The sequence below is a fragment of the Aotus nancymaae genome, unplaced genomic scaffold, assembly GCF_030222135.1.
Source record: "Aotus nancymaae isolate 86718 unplaced genomic scaffold, 86718_ANA_hifiasm-v0.15.2.pri h1tg000007l, whole genome shotgun sequence".
NCBI classification, from domain to species: Eukaryota; Metazoa; Chordata; class Mammalia; order Primates; family Aotidae; genus Aotus; species Aotus nancymaae.
The window spans coordinates 41205467-41227454 of NW_026988418.1; the positions used below are offsets into that span (position 1 = coordinate 41205467).

Consider the following 21988-nt stretch of genomic DNA (forward strand, 5'->3'; position numbering starts at 1 on the left):
GTTTCTTTGTTTGTTTCCCTCCCTTCTATTGCCTCTTCTCATTCAGAGTTCGTTCTGATGACAGCCACTAAATTAGTCATCCTCAGGCAGAGCCTGGATCATGCCTCAAACTCTGCAGGGTCTCCTGAGGGCTCCCTGCATGATGCTTAAGCCCCTCGCCTACCCCTCGAGACCTGGTACAGGCGGGCTCTGCTTCCCTTTCCCCATCTGTGCTGCTTACGCTCCGTCAGGCTCTCCAGGTGCATTCTCTGCCCTGCTCTGGGATTTGGGAGCCTAGCTTCTACATGCCTCACCTGGGCTTCCTCACTCTCTAGCTCTTCATTGGATTTGGCCATTGACAGAGGGAGGTGGATGTCTGGATGTTAATTCCTCCCCTCTCTTCCTGTCAGTCCTTGATCTTGTTTCTCTTGTTTCTCTATCCAGTTCATAACTTCCATCAAGCCACACCTTTTTCACAGAGTTCTGGTAACTCTGCTTCTTCTGCCCCTTCAGATCCACGACTGGAAATAGCTGCCTGCTGTTGCTCATCTCTGTTGGCTTTGGCATCCCAGGGTGGATACTTTACCTTGCCCCTTCCTCTTAAAGAATAGATGTATTCAATACTTTCCCTTTACTTCCTTGGGTGTGTCACCTCTTTCTTGCTGGAATCCTACCTCCATCCTGTCCTCTCTTTTCCAAGCAAAAGGGCCACTTGCTATTCCTTGAACATAGCACTTTCTCTTCCATGCGACTTTTCATTTGCTAGCTTTCTTCATCTAGTCCCAAGGAACTCATATTGGGAGGGTCCTATTCAGTGGTCCAGGAATCAGTTGCTTCAATTCTCTCTGCATCTCCCACTAAATGATTATCCAGTCTTGGTTTAAATATCTGTGAGGCAGGAGTTTGTTGCCTCTTAAGGCATCAGTATTTATTCATTCAGTTCACTCAGTGAACATTGTTGTTGCCTCCTACCATGTGCCAAGTGCTATGCCTGGTGTCTTTCTTTTTTTTTTATTTATTGCTTTTTAGGTTTTGGGGTACATGTGAAGAACATGCAAGATTGTTGCATAGGTACACACATGGCAGCATGATTTGCTGCCTTCCTCCCCTTCACCTATATCTGGCATTTCTCCCCATGCTATCTCTCCTCAACTCCCCACCCCGCACTGTCCCTCCCCTATTTCCCCCCAAGAGACCCCAGTGTGTGATGCTCCCCTCCCTGTGTCCATGTGTTCTCATTGTTCAACACCCGTCTATGAGTGAGAATATGCAGTGTTTGATTTTGTGTTCTTGTGTCAGTTTGCTGAGCCCGATGGTTTCCAGGTTCACCCATGTCCCTACAAAGGACATCAACTCATCGTTTTTGATGGCTGCATAATATTTCATGGTATATTTGTGCCACATTTTCCCTGTCCAGTCTATCATCAATGGGCATTTGGGTTGGTTCCAGGTCTTTGCTATTGTAAACAGTGCTGCAATGAACATTCATGTGCATGTGTCCTTATAGTAGAATGATTTATAATCCTTTGGATATATACCCAGTAATGGGATTGCTGGGTCAAATGGAATTTCTATTTCTAGGTCCTTGAGGAATTGTCACACTGTCTTCCACAATGGTTGGACTAATTTACACTCCCACCAACAGTGTAAAAGTGTTCCTATTTCTCCACATCCTCTCCAGCATCTGTTGTCTCCAGATTTTTTAATGATCGCCATTCTAACTGGCGTGAGATGGTATCTCAATGTAGTTTTGATTTGCATTTCTCTAATGACCAGTGATGATGAGCATTTTTTCATATGTTTTTTGGCCTCATGTATGTCTTCTTTTGTAAAGCGTCTGTTCATATCCTTCACCCACTTTTGAATGGGCTTGTTTGCTTTTTTCTTGTAAATCTGTTTTAGCTCGTTGTAAATTCTGGATATCAGCCCATTATCTGATGGGTAGGCTGCAAAAATTTTTTCCCATTCTGTTGGTTGCCGATTCACTCTATTGACTGTTTCTTTTGCCGTGCAGAAGCTGTGGAGTTTGATTAGGTCCCATTTGTCTATTTTGGCTTTTGCTGCCAATGCTTTTGGTGTTTTGGTCATGAAGTCCTTGCCTATGCCTATGTCCTTGCTTAGATTTTCTTATAGGGTTTTTATGGCATTAGGTCTTACGCTAAATTTGGAGTTAATTTTAGTGTACGGTGTCAGGAAGGGGTCCAGTTTCTGCTTTCTGTACGTGGCTAGCCAGTTTCCCCAACACCATTTATTAAAGAGGAAATCCTTTCCCCATTGCTTGTTTTTGTCAGGTTTGTCAAAGATTGGGTGGTTGTAGATATGTTGTGTTGCCTCCGAGGCCTCTGTTCTGTTCCATTGGTCTATATCTCTGTTTTGGTACCAGTACCATGCTGTTTTGATTACTGTAGCTTTGTAGTATATTTTGAAGTCGGATGGTGTGATGCCTCCTGCTTTGTTCTTTTTGCTTAGAATTGACTTGGTTATGTGGGCTCTCTTTTGGTTCCACATGAAGTTTAAGGTGTTTTTTTCCAGTTCTGTGAAAAAGGTCATTGGTAGCTTGATGGGGATAGTGTTGAATCTGTAAATTACTTTGGGCACTATGGCCACTTTCACGATATTGATTCCTCCTAACCATGAACATGGAATGTTTCTCCATCTGTTTGTGTCCTCTCTTATTTCATTGAGCAGTGGCTTGTAGTTCTCCTTGAAGAGGTCCTTCACATTCCTTGTTAGTTGTATTCCTAGGTATTTTATTCTCTTTGTAGCAATTGTGAATGGCAGTTTGTTCTTGATTTGGCTCTCTTTAAGTCTGTTATTGGTGTATAGGAATGCTTGTGATTGTTGCACATTGATTTTGTATCCTGAGACTTTGCTGAAGTTGCTTATCAGTTTCAGGAGCTTTTGGGCTGAGATGATGGGGTCTTCTAGATATACAATCATGTCGTCTGCAAATAGAGACAATTTGACTTTCTCCTTTCCTATTTGAATACCCTTTATTTCTTTTTCTTGCCTGATTGCTCGGCTAGAACTTCCAGTACTATATTGAATAGGAGTGGTGAGAGAGGGCATCCTTGTCTAGTGCCAGATTTCAAAGGGAATGCTTCCAGTTTTTGCCCATTCAGTATGATATTGGCTGTGGGTTTGTTGTAAATAGCTTTTATTATTTTGAGATACGTTCCATCAATACCTAGTTTATTGAGGGTTTTTAGTATAAAGGGCTGTTGAATTTTGTCAAAGGTCTTCTCTGCATCAATTGAGATAATCATGTGGTTTTTGTCTTTGGTTCTGTTTATGTGGTGAATTACGTTCATAGACTTGCGTATGTTGAACCAGCCTTGCATCCCCGGGATGAATCCTACTTGATCACAGTGGATAAGCTTTTTGATGTGCTGTTGCAATTGGCTTGCCAGTATTTTATTGAAGATTTTTGCATCTATGTTCATCATGGATATTGGCCTGTAGTTTTCTTTTCTTGCTGAGTCTCTTCTGGGTTTTGGTATCAGGATGATGTTGGTCTCATAAAATGATTTGGGAAGGATTCTCTCTTTTTGAATTATTTGGAATAGTTTCAGAAGGAATCCTCTTTGTATGTCTGGTAGAATTTGGCTGTGAACCCATCTGGACCTGGGCTTTTTTTGGGTGGTAGGCTCTTAATTGCTGCCTCAACTTCAGAACTTGTTATTGGTCTATTCAGGGTTTCGACTTCTTCCTGGTTTAGGCTTGGGAGGAGGCAAGTGTCCAGGAATTTATCCATTTCTTCCAGGTTTACTAGTTTATGTGCATAGAGTTGTTTGTAATAATCTCTGATGATGGTTTGAATTTCTGTAGAATCTGTGGTGATATCCCCTTTATTGTTTTTTATTGCATCTATTTGATTATTCTCTCTTTTCTTTTTTATTAATCTGGCTGGTGGTCTGTCTATTTTGTGGATCTTTTTGAAAAACCAGCTCCTGGATTTATTGATTTTTTTGAAGGGTTTTTTGTGTCTCTATCTCCTTCAGTTCTGCTCTGATCTTAGTTATTTCTTGTCTTCTGCTAGGTTTTGAGTTTTTTTGATCTGGCTTCTCTAGCTATTTCAATTTTGACGATAGGGTGTCAATTTTAGACCTCTCCTTGCTTCTCATATGGGCAGTTATTGCTATATATTTTCCTCTAGAGACTGCTTTAAATGTGTCCCAGAGATTCTGGTATATTGTGTCTTCATTCTCGTTGGTTTCGAAGAACATCTTTATTTCTGCCTTCAATTCATTGTTTATCCAGTCAACATTCAAGAGAAAGTTGTTCAGTTTCCATGAAGCTGTGCAGTTCTGGGTTGGTTTCTGAATTCTGAGTTCTAACTTGATTGCACTGTGGTCTGAGATACCGTTTGTTATGGTTTCCGTTCTTTTGCATTTGCTGAGGAGTGATTTACTTCCAATCATGTGGTCAGTTTTAAGAGTAGGTGCGATGTGGTGCTGGGAAGAATGTATATTCTGTGGATTTTGGGTGGAGAGTTCTGTAAATGTCTATTAGGTTTGCTTGGTCCAGGTCTGAGTTCAAGTCCTGGATATCCTTGTTAATTTTCTGTCTTGTTGATCTGTCTAATATTGACAATGAGGTGTTAAAGTCTCCCACTATTATTGTGTGGGAGTCTAAGTCTCTTTGTAAGTCATTAAGAACTTGCCTTATGTATCTGGGTGCTCCTGTATTGGGTGTGTATATATTTAGGATCTTTAGCTCTTCTTGTTGCATTGATCCTTTTACCATTATGTAATGTCCTTCTTTGTCTCTTTTGATGTTTTTTGGTTTAAAGTCTATTTTATCAGAGACGAGAATTGCAACTCCTGCTTCTTTTTGCGCTCCATTTGCTTGATAAATCTTCCTCCATCCCTTTATTTTGAGCCTTTGTGTATCCTTGCATGTGAGATGGGTTTCCTGGATACAGTACACCGATGGGTTTTGCCTTTTTATCCAATTTGCCAGTCTGTGTCTTTTGATTGGGGCATTTAGCCCATTTACATTTAGGGTTAATATTGTTACATGTGAATTTGATCCTGCCATTTTGATGCTAGCTGGCTGTTTTGCCCGTTAGTTGATGCAGTTTCTTCATTCTGTCGATGCTCTTTACCATTTGGTATGTTTTTGGAGTGGCTGGTACTGGTTATTCCTTTCTATGTTTAGTGCCTCTTTCAGGAGCTCTTGTAAAGCAGGCCTGGTGGTCATGCAATCTCTGAGTACTTGCTTGTTGGCAAAGGGTTTTATTTTTCCTTCACTTATGAAGCTTAGTTTGGCTGGATATGAAATTCTGGGTTGAAAGTTCTTTTCTTTAAGGATGTTGAATATTTGCCCCCACTCTCTTCTGGCTTGTAGGGTTTCTGCTGAGAGATCTGCTGTGAATCTGATGGGCTTCCCTTTGTGGGTAACCCGACCTTTCTCTCTGGCTTCCCTTAGCATTTTCTCCTTCATTTCAACCCTGGTGAATCTGATGATTATGTGCTTTGGGGTTGCTCTTATTGAGGAATATCTTTGTGGGGTTGTCTGTATTTCTTGGACTTGAATATTGGCCTGCCTTGCTAGGTTGCAGTAGTTTTCCTGGATGATATCCTGAAGAGTATTTTCCAGCTTGAATTCATTCTCTCCCTCACATTCAGGTACACCTATGAAACGTAGATTAGGTCTTTTCACATAGTCTCATATTTCTTGGAGACTTTGTTCATTCCTTTTCACCCTTTTTTCTCTAATCTTGCCTTCTCATTTTATTTCATTGAGTTGATCTTTGACCTCTGATATCCTTTCTTCTGCTTGGTCAATTCGGCTGTTGAAACTGGTGCATGCTTCGCGAAGTTCTTGTGTTGTGTTTTTCAGCTCCATCAATTCACTTATATTCCTCTCTAAGTTGTCTATTCTTGTTAGCATTTCATCAAATCTTTTTTCAAGGTTCTTAGTTTCTTTGCATTGGGTTAGAACATGTTCTTTTAGCTCACAGAAGTTTCTTATTACCCACCTTCTGAAGCCTGATTCTGTCAATTCATCACACTCATTCTCCATCCAGCCTTGTTCCCTTGCTGGTGAGGAGTTGTGATCCCTTGTAGGAGGAGAGGCCTTCTGGTTTCGAGTGCTTTCATCCTTTTTGCGCTGGTTTCTTCCCATCTTTATGGATTTATCCACCTGTCATCTTTGAAGTTGTTGACTTTCAGATTGGGTCTCTGAGTGGATGTCCAGTTTGTTGTTGATGAAGAAGTTATTTCCTTCTGTTTCTTAGTTTTCCTTCTAACAGTCTGGCCCCTCTGCTGTAGGACTGCTGGAGGTCCACTCCATGCCCTGCTTGCCTGGGGATCACCTGCAGTGGCTGCAGAACACAGTAAGGATTGCTGCCAGTTTCTTCTTCTGCTACCTTTGTCCCAGAAGGATACCCGCCAGATGTCAGTCTGAGCTCTCCTTTATGAGGTGACTCTTTGGATATGCGGGGCTCAGGGAGCTGCTTGAGGAGACAGTCTGTCCTTTATAGGAGCTCCAGTGCTGAGCTGTGATCTCCATTGTTCATTTAGAGCTGCTGGGCAGGTACGTTTAGGTCTGCTGCAGCAGAACTCATAAAGCCCCCCTTTTTTCCCCCCAGGTTCTCTGTCCTGGGTAGTTAGGGCTTTAATTATGAGTTTTCGTTGTGCTGCTGCCTTTTTATCAGGGCTGCCCTGCCCAGCTAGGAGGCAGCCTAGTCACTGCCTGCAGAGGCTTTGCTGAGCTGCTGTGGGCTCTGCCCAGCTGCCGTGGAACTGCCTAGGCAAAGCCGGCCCAACTCTGTAATGGCAGACTCTATCTATAGTGGTGGGTTGCCTTGGCAATGGTGGGCTGCCTCAGCAATGGCAGACTACCTCTGTAGTGGCCGAGTGCCTCAGTAATGGTGGACACCCCTCCCCCACAGAGCTGGACCTTCCCAGGTTCAGCTGTGCTTGCTGTGAAACTCTCAACCCAGAGCATTTCCAATTGCTGTTTTTTTGTGGGGGTGGGACCAGCTGAGCCTGATCACCTGGCTCCCTGCCTCAGAGCCTTTTTTTTTTTTAAGTTGAACGGTTGACTCTCTCCCAGGTGTTTCAGTTCCTTGTTGAAAAGGCACTGGGATCTGTGTGATTTCTGGTGCAGTGACCCACTGTACCAGCTGAAACAGCTGCGCTGAGATTCATGGCGCTTTTTTGCCTGGGAATCTCCTGGCCTGGCTCCTTGTTTCAGTCCCCTTTTTAATCAGATGATTGGGCAACTCTGCCTTCCTGGAGCTCCAATTGCCAGCTAAAATGGTGCCCGGCATAGCAGCTGCACCAGCCAAATCAGCCGCGCTGGTGACCCGTGGGGCTCCTCTGCCTGGGCGTCTCCTGGTCTGTGGGCAATAAAAATCCATCTGGAAATGCAGCGTCCACTCACCCTCTGTGCTTTCACTGGGAGCTGCAATCCTGAGCTGCTCCTAATTGGCCATCTTGGATTCTCCCCCCGGTGTCTTTCCTCAGGAAGCTCAAAATGGTGAGGAGATGAATGTATAAATAAGCAATTTTGGGACAATATGATATGGGTTACTTTGGAGTTGTTCAGAAGTGCTTTGAGAGCATGGACAGCTGAAATGGGATGGAGTGAAGTCTTGCTCTGTTGCCAAGGCTCATCTGAGATGAAATGGAGTCTCGCTCTGTCCCCCAGGTTGCAGTGCAGTGGCATGATCTCAGCTCACTGCAACCTCCACTTCCTGGGTTTGAGAGATTCTCCTGCCTCAGCCTCCCAAGTAGCTGGGATTACAGGTGACTGCCACCACACCTGGCTATTCCTTGATAGGTTTTTTAAGTTCCATGAGGACAGAGTCCTTGTCTTGATTGTCATGGAATCCCCTTTATCTAGCATTTATGAGGCTGAAATAAAGGTGTCGGCCTGGATAAATCTTTCCCTGAAGGAATTTTTTTTTTTTTCTGGAGGAAAAATCCAGTTCCAAGCTCAGTTTTGTTATTGGCAGAATTCATCCTTTGCATTTATAGTACTGACATCCCCACTTTTTTAGTAGTTACTGCCAGCCAGAGAAGACTCTGCCTTTAAAGGCATCATGCAATTAGGTCAGGACCACCTGGATGATCTCCCTTTCTAAAGTCAACTCTGCTGTATAACGTACCCTAATCCTGGGAGACAAATCCATCAAACTCCCAATGTGGGGGATTAGGTGTAGCATGTAAACCAGAGGAAGAAGAGGTAAATCTTGGGGATAATCCTAGAACTCTGGTACAAAGTGACATAAATTGAAAATAGTATACAAGATATGTTGAATAAAAACAGACAAGCTTAATCAATGCTTTCAGAAATCAAGGCAGTAATGACCGGTAGGGTCAAGGAGGGAGAGAATACATGAAAGGGCAGTATTCATTCAACAGGACACACTCATTGCCTTCCAGATGCTTAAGAGAACCTAGCCATGCCATGATGGACTTATGGCCTACAAAAACTATGCACTAATAAGTGGGATTAATTTTACTTTAAGTTCTGGGATACGTATGCAGAACGTGCATGTTTGTTACATAGGTATACATGTGCCATGGTGGTTTGCGGCACTTATCAACCCATCATCTAGGTTTTAAGCTCTACGTCCATTAGGTAGTTGTCCTAATGCTCTCCCTCCCCTTGCCCCCTACCCACTGACATGCCCTGGTGTGTGATATTCCCCTCCCTGTGTCCATGTGTTCTCATTGTTCGACTCCCATAAGTGGGATTTTTTAAAGCTGCTAAATTTGTGGTAATTGTTACTCATCAATAGAAAAGTAATACAGGACCTCAACTCCTGACCAGTTTGTGGGTAGTAATGTCATAAAACAAGTTGCCTCATTATATAAACATTTTGCAGCTACTTTATTACAGAGGACTCATCAGGAAGTTATGTTGCTTAAAATCAGGCATTTTGTAGATGCTTTCTTAATACTGATTTATGGCCAAGATGACCTTTAGTCTATCCAGATTTCAAGAATAAATGATTCCAACATAGTAGTTTTTATTTTTTTCTCTAAGCTTGACTGTTAGCTCAATTGATTGTCAAGAGCTCTGTATTTACCCTGATATAGAGAAATGCTGAAATCTAGGTACTTGTCAGCCCATGAGTTTGAAACCTGGCTTTGTTTATTACTATATGTAGGCCATGGACAAGTTAAAAACCTGAAGCTTTTCATTTGTGAAATGGCCATGGTAGCTCCTACCTTGCAAGCGGTCTGTGAGGCTTGGAGAGGGGGTATATAAAGTGCTGCTCTGCTTCTTCATACCCTTGCCTTCATCTTTCCTTGCTCCTTTATCCCTTTCTTTTTTTAAGATGTGATTTTACAGAAAGATACTAAAAATAAGCAAAGGAAAAAAAAATTAAGAAAAGCCTTTCGGGTTTATCATTGATTTCTTTTGTGAATTCACTTGTCTATAAACCTATACTTGGTACCATAACAAACACTGAGGAGAATTATTTCCTGTCCAAAGGGGGCAGACATTCTGAAGGAGATGGGATGGCTTCATGTAACTATCTTTTTATTTTTGTGTTGCCTCAGTATTCTCTTTTTCTGATTACAAGGGTGTGGTTCCTTTAGGAAGTGAGATTGCTCCAGTGTATTTTATAAGACCAGTGAAGTAATCTTTCCACTGTGACCTATCCTTGGATGAGAGAATGGGAATGGGAGGAAGAAATGTGGATTTTTTTCAAGGTAGTGACACATGAGTGACAGTCTTTGCTGCTTGTGGTGTACAGGATGTTTCTGCAACAGAGCATATAAACACAACATTCATGACTAAGTGTCTTGTAGGATGGAAAAATCAATGACTAGCCTGGGAAGGAAAGTATCATTATGGACAAATACCATAGCTGGTGTCAGTTGCACAGAAGGACCATAGACCTGATGCAGGCACTGTTGAAGATGCCCAAGTTATTCAAAATCCATAAAAAAAATCAGTTTTAATTTTTCCAATTGTTTCCCAAAACACACAGATGAAAATCCTGTGTGGTTGACTTTGGCTGCTGTTACTTGAAATTTTACAAAGCTTAAGAGATCTATTGTTTTTTCCATAAAAACCAATGGAATTCTAATGTGACACTTGGGAATTGTGTTTGAATTCTGAATGTGTGTTTATGTCTCAATTTCCCATCAACACAGATGTTTACTTCAGAAAGACGATCACTTTAGATGTTTCCTGGACTCTCACCCAAGTTTTTCACAAGAATATTGTATCATTATGTAAGAGAGCAGCTGCTGATATCTTTTACACTTTTTGGAAAGTTCTTTAACTTTTTTCTTCATGAGAGTTTCCACAGGGGTGGAATCATTTTGTTTTAGCATTAGAATCTATTGTCTTTGAAGGGAAACTAGTTAATGCCTATAAGCTGAGGGAGAGGAAACAGAGTGAATGTGGAACTGGTATAGCTGATATTGCTAAAACAGATTGCTGTCATGGTCAAATGGGAATGAACATTGAAATAATAAAATATCATTCTTGTTGTACTATAGAGAGAAGAGGGTGAGCCCCTTGACAATGGAAAGAAATAAGGGAGCAAAAACAGATGGAGAGAGTATGAAATAGAGTGGCACTTTATATACCTCATCTCCAAGCCTCACAGACAGCTTGCAAGGTAGCTACTATGCCCATTTTTCAGATGAAAAACTTGAGGTTTTTAATGGGTGTAACTTGTCCATGGCAGACATATAATAAAAAACAAATCCAGGTTTCAAACTTACTGGTTGACAAGTACCTGGAATTCAGCATTTCTATGTTGCCAGGTTTCCAGTATCAGATGGAAATTACCATATCTCATCAAGAATAAATGAGATAATCATACTTCTTACTGTATAAAGCTTTCTAAACACTAAGTAAATTGAGCAAACTGAGACTCTAGTAAGCAGTCTTAAAGCATTCGCCTCATATAATTCAGGATCCTAGTATAGTTGGCAGATGTTTTTATCTTTCTAATTTCTTCACTTTCTTTGCATCAAGTTAGAATGAGAGGAAAAGGTCTTTATCTAGTGCTCAAATTAAGAGTTTATTACAGAGAAAGTTGGTAGACATTTTTGAGAAAGGCTTTTGGAAAGATTTGGAACACCTGTGGTTGGAGGCTCCTGAAGATTTGGAACACCTGTGGTTGGAGGCTCCCGCTGAGAAGAATGAAACGGTGAGTGAATGCTGTGCTGGCAATGGAGATATCCAGGTTCTCTCGTTGGGAATGACTAGAGTGGCTGGTGTGACCCACAGAGAGCCAGGAAAAGCAGGTTGCTGTGACAGCCCATCCTGCTGTGACAGGATCTGTAAGGGGCAAGGGGAGCTCCCACCCCCAGCCAAGGGAGGCAGTGAGTGATTGTGTTACCTTGCCCAGGAAACTATGCTTTTTCCATGGATCTGTGCATCCTCTGGATCAGGAGATGCCCTCATGAGCCCAAGCCACCAGGACCATTAAGTCCCTAGCACAGAGCTGTGCAGATGCTCAGTGGACCCTCGGCTGCAGACTGCCTAGGACTACAGAATTCCTAGGAGGAAGTGGCAGCCACCATCACTGTGGCTGCCTGCTGCCTAACATGACTAAGCTTTTAGGGGGAGGAGTGGCAGCCATTACTGCAGCTCCAGTCTGCCATTTTCCCCTGCTGGTGCCGGGGAGACTGAGTAGTTTGGACCCATGAAGCATTCCCTGCAGCACAGCACAGAGACTGTGGCAGATCATGGCCAGGTTGCCTGTTTAGGCCAAAGTTGGACCCATCTATCCTCACTGAGTGGGGCCTCCCTGTGGGAATTTCAGCAACTCCAGCCTAGGAGTTTACAGACAGAACTCTGATCTGCCTGGGATGGAGTCCCTGTGGGGAGGGGTGCCCATGGTCTCTGCAGATCAGTGAACTTAATCTTTTTCCTTGCTGGCTCTGAGGAATCTGGGCAGTCCTGATGAGTAAGATTTCCCCCAGCACACGCACCTCCTCTACCAAGGGGTAGCCAGAGTGCTTTGTTAAGAGGGTCCCTGATCTTGTGCTTCCTGGATGGGCAAGATTTCCCACCAGGGGTTGCCAGACACCTTATACAGGAATGTTCCTCCTGGCATCAGGTTGGTGCACCTCTGAGACAGAGCTCCCAGAGGAAGGAGCAGGCAGCCATTTTTGCTCTTCTGCAGCCTCCATTGGTGACACATCCATGTGCAGGAGAAGCCAGGCAAATAGGAGAAGCCCAGAAAACTGCAGCAGCCCTGTGGAAGTGGGGCCTGGCTGTTAAAAGAAAAACAAACAGAAAACAACAACAACAAAAATCAACAAAAAAGTTTCCACAAAAACTCCATCCAAAGGTCAACAGCCTCAAAGATTGAAGGGAGATAAAGTCACAAAGATGAGAATCAATGAAAGAACACCAAAAACTCAAAAAGCCAGAATGCCTTTTCTCCTTCAAATGATCAGAACACCTCTCCAGCAAGGGCACAGAACTGGGCTGAGGCTGAGATGGATGAACTGACAGAAGTAGGCTTCAGAAGGTGGGTAGTAATGAACTTCACTGAGCTAAAGGATTATGTTTTAACCCAATGCAAAGAAGCTAAGAACCATGATAAAACACTAGAGTAGTTGTTAATCAGAATAACAGTTTAGAGAGGAACATAAATGAGCTGAAAAATACAACATGAGAACTTCACAATACAACCACAAATATCAAAAACCAAGTAGATCAAGAGGGGGAAAGAATTTCAGAACTTGAAGACAATCTTGTTGAATAAGACAGGCAGACAAGATTAGAGAAAAAAGAACGAAAAAGAATGAACAAAACCTCTGAGAACTATGGGACTATGTAAAAATACTGAACCTATAATTGGTTGGGGTAAGTGAAAGAGAAAGGGAAAATGGAACCAAGTTGGAAACATACTTCAGAATGTCATCCAGGAGAACTTCCACAACCTAACAAGACAGACCAACATTCAAGTTCAGGAAATCCAGAGAACCCCTGTAAGATACCCCATGAGAAGATCAACCCCAAGATGCATAATCATCAGATTCTCCGAGGTCAAAATGAAAGAAAAAGTGTTAAGGGCAGCCAGAGAGACAGGCCAGGTCACCTACAAAGGGAAGCTCACAGACTAACAGCAGATCTCTCAGCAGAAACCCTATAAGCCAGAAGAGAGTGGGGCCCATATTCAACATTCTTGAAGAATTTCTAACCCAGAATTTCATATCTGGCAAAACTAAACTTCATAAGTGGAGGAGTAATAAAATCCTTTTCAGACAAGCAAATGCTGAGGAAATTCATCATCACCAGGGTTGCCTTGCAAGAGCCCCTGAAGGAAGCACTAAATATGGAAAGGAAAAATCATTACCAGCCACTACAAAAACACACTGAAGTACACAGACCAATGATATTATGATGCAACTACATCAATAAGTCTGAAAAATACCAGCTAGCATCATGATGACAAGATAAAATTCACACATAACAGTATTAACCTTGAATGTAAATGGGCTAAATGCCCCAATTAAGACAGAATGGCAAGCTGGATAAAGAGGCAAGACCCATTGGTGTGTTGTATTCAAGAGACTCATCTCATGTGCAAAGACACACATAGGCTTAAAATAAGGGATGGAGGAAAATTTATCAAGCAAATGGAAAATAGAAAAAAAGCAGGGGTTGCAATCCTAGTTTCTAACAAAGCAGGCTTTAAACCAACAAAGATAAAAAAGAGAAAGAAGAACATTGCACAATGGTAAAGGGTTCAATTCAACAAGATGAGCTAACTATACTAAATACATAGGCACCCAATACAGGAGCACCTAGATTCACAAAACAAGTTCTTAGAGACCTCCGAAGAGGTCTTAAACTTCAAAGAGACTTAGACTCCTACACAATAATAGTGGGAGAGTTTAACACCCCACTGTCAACATTAGACAGATCATCGAGACAGAAAATTAAAGATATTTGGTACTTGAACTCAGCTCTGGATCAAGTGGACCTGATAGATATCTACAGAGCTCTCTACCCCAAAATGACATAATATACAGTTTTCTCAGTGTCACATGGCACTTATTCTAGAAACAATCACACAATTTGAAGTAAAATAATCTCCAGCAAATGTAAAAGAACTGAAATCATAACAGTCTCTCAGACCACAGCATAATCAAATTAGAACTCAAGATTAAGAAACTCATTTAGAAACCACACAACTGTATGGAAATTGGACAACCTGCTCCTGAATAACTTCTGGGTAAATAATGAAATTAAGGCAGAAATCAAGTTCTTTGAAACCAATAAGAACAAAGAGACAATGTACCAGAATCTCTGGGACCCAGCCAAAGCAGTGTTAACAGGGAAATCTATAGTACTAAATGTTCATATCAAAAAGCTAGAAAGATCTCAAATTGACATTCTAACATGAAAACTAAAAGAACTAGAGAACCAAGAGCAAACAAACCCTAAAGCTAGCAGAAGACAAGAAAAAACCAAGATTAGAGTGGAACTGAAGGAGATAAGAGATGAAAAACCCTTGAAATCAATGAATTCAGGAAACTGTTTTTGAAACAGCTAGTAAGATAGACCACTAGCTAGACTAATAAGAAAAGAGAGAAGACTCAAATAAACACAATAAAAAATGATAAAGGGGACATGACCACTGACTGCCCAGAAACACAAATGACCATCAGAGGATACTATGAATACTTCTATGCAAATAAGCTAGAAAATTTAGAAGAAACAGATAAATTTTTGGATACATGCACCCTACAAGATGGAACCAGGAAGAAGTCAAATCCCTGAATGGACTAAAAACAAGTTTTAAAATTGAGGCAGTAATAAATAGACTACCAACCAAAAAGAGCCCCAAACCAGATGGATTTACAGCTGAACTCTACCAGAGGGACAAAGAAGAGCTGGTTCCATTTCTTCTTAATCAATTCCAAACAATTGAGGAGGAGAGACTCCTCTCTAACTTATTCTATGAGGCCAACATCATCCTGATACCAAAACCTGGCAGAGATACAACAGAAAAAGAATTTCTGGCCAATATCCCTAAGGAATATCAATCAAAAATCCTCAATAAAATACTGGCAAACTGAATTCAGCAGCACATTAAAAGGCTTATCCACCATGATCAAGTTGGCTTCATCCCTGGGTTGCAAGTGTGGTTCCACATATGAAAATCAATGAATGTAATTCATCACATAAGCAGAACTAAAGACAAAGAACACATGATTATCTCAATAGATGCAGAAGAGGCCTTTAATAAGATTCAATGTTCCTTCATGTTAAAAACTCTCAATAAACTAGGTATTGATGGAACATACTTCAAAATAATAAGAGGCATTTATGACAAACACACAGCCAATATTACACTGAATGGGCAAAACTGGAAGCATTCCCCTTGAAAACTGGCACAAGACAAGGATGTTCTCTCTTACCACTCCTATTCAACAGAGTATTGGAAGTTCTGGCAAGGGCAATCAGGCAAGAGAATGAAATAAAGAGTAGGAAGAGAGGAAGTCAGACTGTATCTGTTTGCAGATGACATGATCTTATACCTAGAAAACACCACCATCTTAGCCCCAAAGCTTCTTAAGCTGATAAGCGACTTCAGCAAAGTCTCAGGATGCAAAATTAATCTGTAAAAACTACAAGCATTCCTATACACCAATAACAGACTAACAGAGAGCCAAATCATGAATGAACTCCCATTCATGATTGCTACAAAGAGAATAAAATACCAAGGAATACAGCTAATGAGGCAAGTGAAGGACTTCTTCAAGGAGAACTGCAAACCAATGCTCTTGGAAATGAGAGAGGACACAAATAAATGGAAAATCATTCCATGCTTATGGATAGGAAGAATCAATATTGTGAAAATGGCCATACTACCCAAATTAATTTATAGATTCAATGCTATTCCCATTAAACTATCACTAACAATCTTCACAGAATTAGAAAAACCTACTTTAAAATTCATATAGACCAAAAAGATCCTATATAGTCAAGACAATTCTAAGCAAAAAGATCAAAGCCGGAGGCATCATGTTACCTGACTTCATACTATATTACAAGGCTACAGTAACCAAAACAGCATGGTACTGTCACAAAAATAGACATATAGACCAATGGAATAGAATAGAGAACTCAGAAATAAGACCACACATCTACAACTATCTGATCTTTGACAAACCTGAAAAAACAAGCCATGCAGAAAGCATTCCCTATTTAATAAATGGTGCTGGGAGAACTTGCTAGCTATTTGCAGAAAATTGAAACCTGATCCCTTCTATATACCTTATACAAAAGTTAACTCAAGATAGATTAAAAACTTAAAGGTAAAACCCCAAACTATAATAACCCTGGAAGAAAATCTAGGCAATACAATTCAAGACATAGGCATGGGCAAAAATTTCATAATGAAAATGTCAAAAGCAATTGCCACAAAAGCAAAACTTGACAAATGGGATCTAATTAAACTAAAGAGCCTCTGCACAGCAAAAGAAACTATCATCAGAGTAAACAGACAGCCTACAGAATGGGAGAAAATTTTTGCAGTTTGTTCATCTGACAAAGGTCTAATATACAGAATCTAAAAAAAACTTATAAGAAAAAAACCAAACAACCACATTAAAAGGTGGGCAAAGGACATGAACAGACACTTTTCAAAAGAAGACATTTATGCATGCAACAAACATGGAAAAAAGCTCAACATCACTGATCATTAGAGATACATGCAAATCAAAACCACAGTGAGATACCATCTCACACCTGTCAGAATGGCAATTATTAAGAAGTCAAGAAACAACAGATGCTGACAAGGCCATGAAGAAATAGGAACATGTTTACATTGTTGGTGGGAATTGTTAGTTCGACCATTGTGGAAGACAGTGTGGCAATTCCCAAAGACCTAGAATGAGAAATTTTGCCCCAGCAATTCCATTACTGGGTATATATCCAAAAGAATATAAATCATTCTATTATAAAGATATATGCATGCATATGTTCATTGCAGCACTATTCACAATAGCTAAAACACGGAATCAAATGCCCATCAATGACAGGCTGGATAAACAAAATGAGGTACATATACACCATAGAATACTATGCAACAATAAAAAGGAAAGAGATCATGTCCTTTGTAGGGTCATGGATGGAGCTGGAGGCCATTATTCTCAGCAAACTAATGCAAGAATAGAAAACCAAACACTGCATGTTGTCATTTAGAAGTAGGAGCTGAACAATAAGAACACATGGACACAGGGAGGGGAATGACACACACTGGGGACTGTTGTGTCAGGGGTGTGTGTGGGGAGGGAAAGCATCATGATAAATAAGTGATGGGTTGTTAAGTGAAGCAAACCACCATGGCACACGTTTACCTATGTAATAAACATGCACATCCTGCACATGTATCCTGGAACTTACAAAAACAAAAACAAAAACAAAAAGCTTGGAGCAACTATACAAACTAGGCAAGAAGAACAGGAGACCCTCCCTTGCCCTGAGTGACCACACCTGCCAGCGTGAACATGCATAGAGGGTGCACACTGATCTGCACCAGTCAGCACCCCACCCCTGTGCTAATACCACCACCAGTGTGACTACACCCACAGTCACCTGTGGGGGCCCCCTGCAACCCTGCAAGCCATGCACCCATAGGCTCAAAATAAAGGGGTGGAGAAAAATCTACAAAGCAAATGAAAAATAGAAGAAAGCAGGGGTTGCAATCCTTATTTCAAAGAAAAAAAGACTTTAAACCAACAAAGATAAAAAAAGACAAAGAAGGGCATTATATAATAGTAAAGGGTTCAATTCAATAAGAAGATCCAGATTCACAAAAGAAGTTCTTAGAAACCATGAAGAGAGTTAGACTACCACACAATAATAGTGGGAGATCTCAACACCCCACTGATGGTGTTAGACCATCAAGACAGAAAATTAATAAAGATATGCAGAACCTGAACTCAGCACTAGATAAAAATGGACCTGATATACATCTACAGAACTTTCCACCCCAAAACAACAGAATGTATATCCTTCTCATCTGCACATGGCACATACTCTAAGGTTAACCACACAATCAGTCATGAAACAATCCTCAGCAAATGCAAAAGACCAAAATAACAACAACCATGGTCTCAGACCACAGTGCAATAAAATTAGAACTCAAAACTAAGAAAATCACTCAAAACTGTACAATTACATAGAAATTAAATAGCCTGCTTCTTGAATGACTTTTGGGTAAACAATAAAATTAAAGCAGAAATAAAAAAATTCTTTGAAACTAATGAGAACAGCCATACAATATGCCAGAATCTCTGGGGCACCAGTAAGGCAGTGTTAAGAGGGAAGTTTATAGCACTAAATGCCCACATCAAAAAGTAGAAAGATCTCAAATTAACAACCTAACATTACAACTTGAGGAACTAGAACAGCAGGAGCAAACCAACCCCAAAGCTAGCAGAAGACAAGAAATAACCAAAATCAGAGCTGAACTGAAGGTTGAGACACAAAAAACCATTCAAAATGTCAATGAATCCAGGAGCTGGGTTTTTGAAAAAATTAACAAAATATAGATCACTAGCTAGACTAATAAAGAAGAGAGAAGATCCAAATAAACATGATCAGAAACAACAAAGGTGATATTACTACTGACCCCAAAGAAATACAAATAATCATGGGAGAATATTAGGAGAAACTGTATGCAACCAAACTAGAAAATCTAGAAGAAATGGATACATTTCTGGACATATACAACTTCCCAAGACTGAACAGGAAAAAATTCAATCCTTGAACAGACCAATAATGAGCTCCAAAATTGAATGAATAACAAATAGCCTACTGACAACAACAACAAAAAGCTCATCACCAGACCGATTCACAGTCAAATTCAACCAGATTTACAGAAAGGAGCTGGTACTATTTTTACTGAAACTATTCAAAAAAATTGAGGACGAGTGACTCCTCCCTAACTCATTCTATGAGGCCAGCATCATCCTGACATCAAAACCTGGCAGAGACACACACAAAAAAGAAAACATCAGACTAGTATCCTTGGTGAACATTGATGCAAAAATCCTCAGCAAAATACTGGCAAGCGTAATCCAGCAGCACATCAAAAAGCTAATCCACTGTGATGAAGTAGGCTTTATTCCTGATATGCAAGGTTGGTTTAATATATGCAAATCAATTAATGTGATTAATCACATAAACAGAACAATGACAAAAACCACATGTTTATCTTAATAGATGCGTGTTAAAAACTCTCAATAAACTAGATATTAAAGGAATGCATCTCAAAATAATAATGACAAACCTTCGGTCAATATCATGATCAAAAATTGGAAGCATTCCCTTAGAAAACTGACACAAGAAAAGGATGCCCTCTCTCACCACTCCTACTCAACATAGAATTGGAAGTCTTGACCAGAGCAATCAAACATAGAAGAAAATAAGCAGCATCCAAAGAGGAAGAGAGGAAGTGGAGCTTCCTGTTTGCAGACAACATGATTCTCTATCTAGACAACCCCATAGTCTTGACCCAAACACCCTTTAAGCTGCTAAACAACTTCAGGAAAGTCTCAGGATACAAAATAACATACAAAAATTACTGGCATTCCTATACACCAACACCAGTCAAGCTGAGAGTCAAATCAGAAACATAATCCCATTCATAATTGCCGTAAAAAGAATAAAATACCTAGGAGGAATACAGTTAACCAGAAAGGTGAAAGATCTTTAAAAGGAGAATTATAAAACACTGCTCAAAGAAATCAAAGATGACACAAACAAATGGAAAAACATTCCATGCTTATGGATAGGAAGAATTATTATTTTTTAAAATGGCCACACTGCCCAAAACCATTTATAGATTCAATGCTATTCCTGTCAAATTACCAATGACAATCTTCACAGAACCAAAAAAGAGCCTGAATAACCAAGGTAATCCTGAGGAAAAATAACAAAGCTGGAGGCATCATGCTGCCTGACTTCAAACTATACTCCAGGGCTACAGTAGCCAAAGCAACAGGGTACTGGTACAAAAACAGGCACATAGACCAATGGAACAGAAAAGAGAACTCAGAAATAGAGCCACACACCTACAGCCATCTGATCTTTGACAAAGCTGACAAAAACAAGGAATGATTAAAGGATTCCATATTCAACAAATGGTGCTGGGATAACTGGCTAACCACATTCAGAAGATTGAAACTAGACCCCTTCCTTACACCATATACAAAAATCAACTCAATATGGATCAGAGACTTAGATTTAAAACCCCAAAGTATAAAAACCCTGGAAGATTTCATGATTAGGATGCCAAAAGCAATCAGCAAAAGCAAAAATTGACAAATGGAATCTAATTAAACTAAGGAGCTTCTGCATAGCAAAAGAAACTATCAACAGAATAAACAGATGGCCTACAGAATGGGAGAAAAATTTTCCAAACTATACATCTGACAAAGGTCTAATATTTAGCATCTATAAAGAACTTAAACAAATGTACAAGAAAAAACCCAAACAACCCCTTTAAAAAGTAGGCAAAGGACATGAACAGACACTTTTCAAAAAGGATACATACATGAAGCCAACAAGTACACACAAAACAGCTCATCACCAATTACTAGAGAAATGCAAATCAAAACCACAATGAGATACTACTATCTCATTCTACTACCAGTCAGAATGGTTATTGTTGTTATTATTATTTAAAAAATTTAAATTTTTTATTAAAAGTTTGTTTTGTAGATACATAGTAGGTGTATGTATTTCTGGGGTATATGAGATGTTTTGATACAGGCATACAATGTGAAATAAGCACATAATAGAGAATGGGGTATCCATCCTTTCAAGCATTTATCCTTTGAGTTACAAATAATGCAATTACATTTTTAAGTAGTTTTAGTATTTATTATTGACTGTAGTCACCCTAGTCACCCCACAGTGATATCAAATAGTAGGTCTTATTCATTCTATTTTTTTCACCCATTAACTATCCCCACCTCCTGCTCAACCCCATCCCCAACTGGAGCCTCTGATAACCATCCTTCTACTCTCTATGCCCATCAGTTCAATTGATTTGATTTTTAAATTTTACAAACAAGTAAGAACATGCAGTGTTTGTCTTCCTGTGTCTGGCTTATTTCACTTAGCAATAATATCCAGTTCTTTTCATGTTGATGCAAATGGCTGGGTCTCATTTTTTTATGGCTGAATAGTACTCCACTGTGTATATGTACACATTTATTTATCCATTCATCTATTGATGGACACTTAGGTTGCTTCAAATCTTAGCTATCGCAAACAGTTCTGCAACAAACTCGGGATTGCAGATATCTCTTTGACATATGGATTTCCTTTCTCTTGAATATATATCCAGCGGTGGGTAGAATGGGTATTATTAAAAAGTTAAAAAAATAACAGATGCTGGCAAGGTTGCAAAGAAAAGGAATACTTATACATTGTTGATGGGAGTGTAAATTAGTTCAATCATTGTGGAAAGCAGTGTGGTGATTCCTCAAAGAGCTAAAAACAGAACTGCCATTTGACCTAGCAATCCCATTATTGGGTGTATACCCAAAGGGATGTAAATTATTGTATCATAAAGACACATGTGCTCACATATTAATTGCAGCACTATTCACAATAGCAGGGACATGTGGTGAACCTAAATGACCATCAGTGGTAGACTGGATAAAGAAAATGCAGTACATATACACTATAAAATACTATGCAACCATAACAAAAAATGAGATCATGTTCTTTGTAGGAACATGGATGAAGCTGGAGGCCATTATCTTTAACAAAGTAACACAGGAACAGAAAACCAAATGCCACATGTTCTCACTTATAAGTGGGAGCTAAGTGATGAGAACACATGGACATATAGAGCAAAACAACAGACACTGGGGCCTATCAGAGGGTGGTGGGTGGGAGGAGGAAGTCAGGAAAATTAACTAATGGGTACTAGACTTAATACCTGAATGATGAAATAATCTGTACAACAAACTTCCATGAAAGTTCACCTATATAATGAACTTGCATATGTACACCTGAACTTAAAATGAAAGCTAAA

General features: G+C 40.1%; 1 long non-coding RNA gene across 3 annotated transcripts in view; it reads left to right on the forward strand.

Annotated features, from left to right (window-relative positions):
- The window catches only part of LOC105710443 (uncharacterized), a 140490-nt gene that overhangs the window by 84603 nt on the left and 33899 nt on the right, over positions 1-21988 (forward strand). The window contains exon 5 of one of the 3 annotated variants that reach the window (XR_010341216.1): positions 10455-10576. The exons of the other annotated variants lie outside the window; for them this stretch is intronic. This is a non-coding gene — a long non-coding RNA (uncharacterized LOC105710443). The remainder of the gene's footprint in view (positions 1-10454; positions 10577-21988) is intronic. 3 annotated transcript variants of the gene reach the window in all.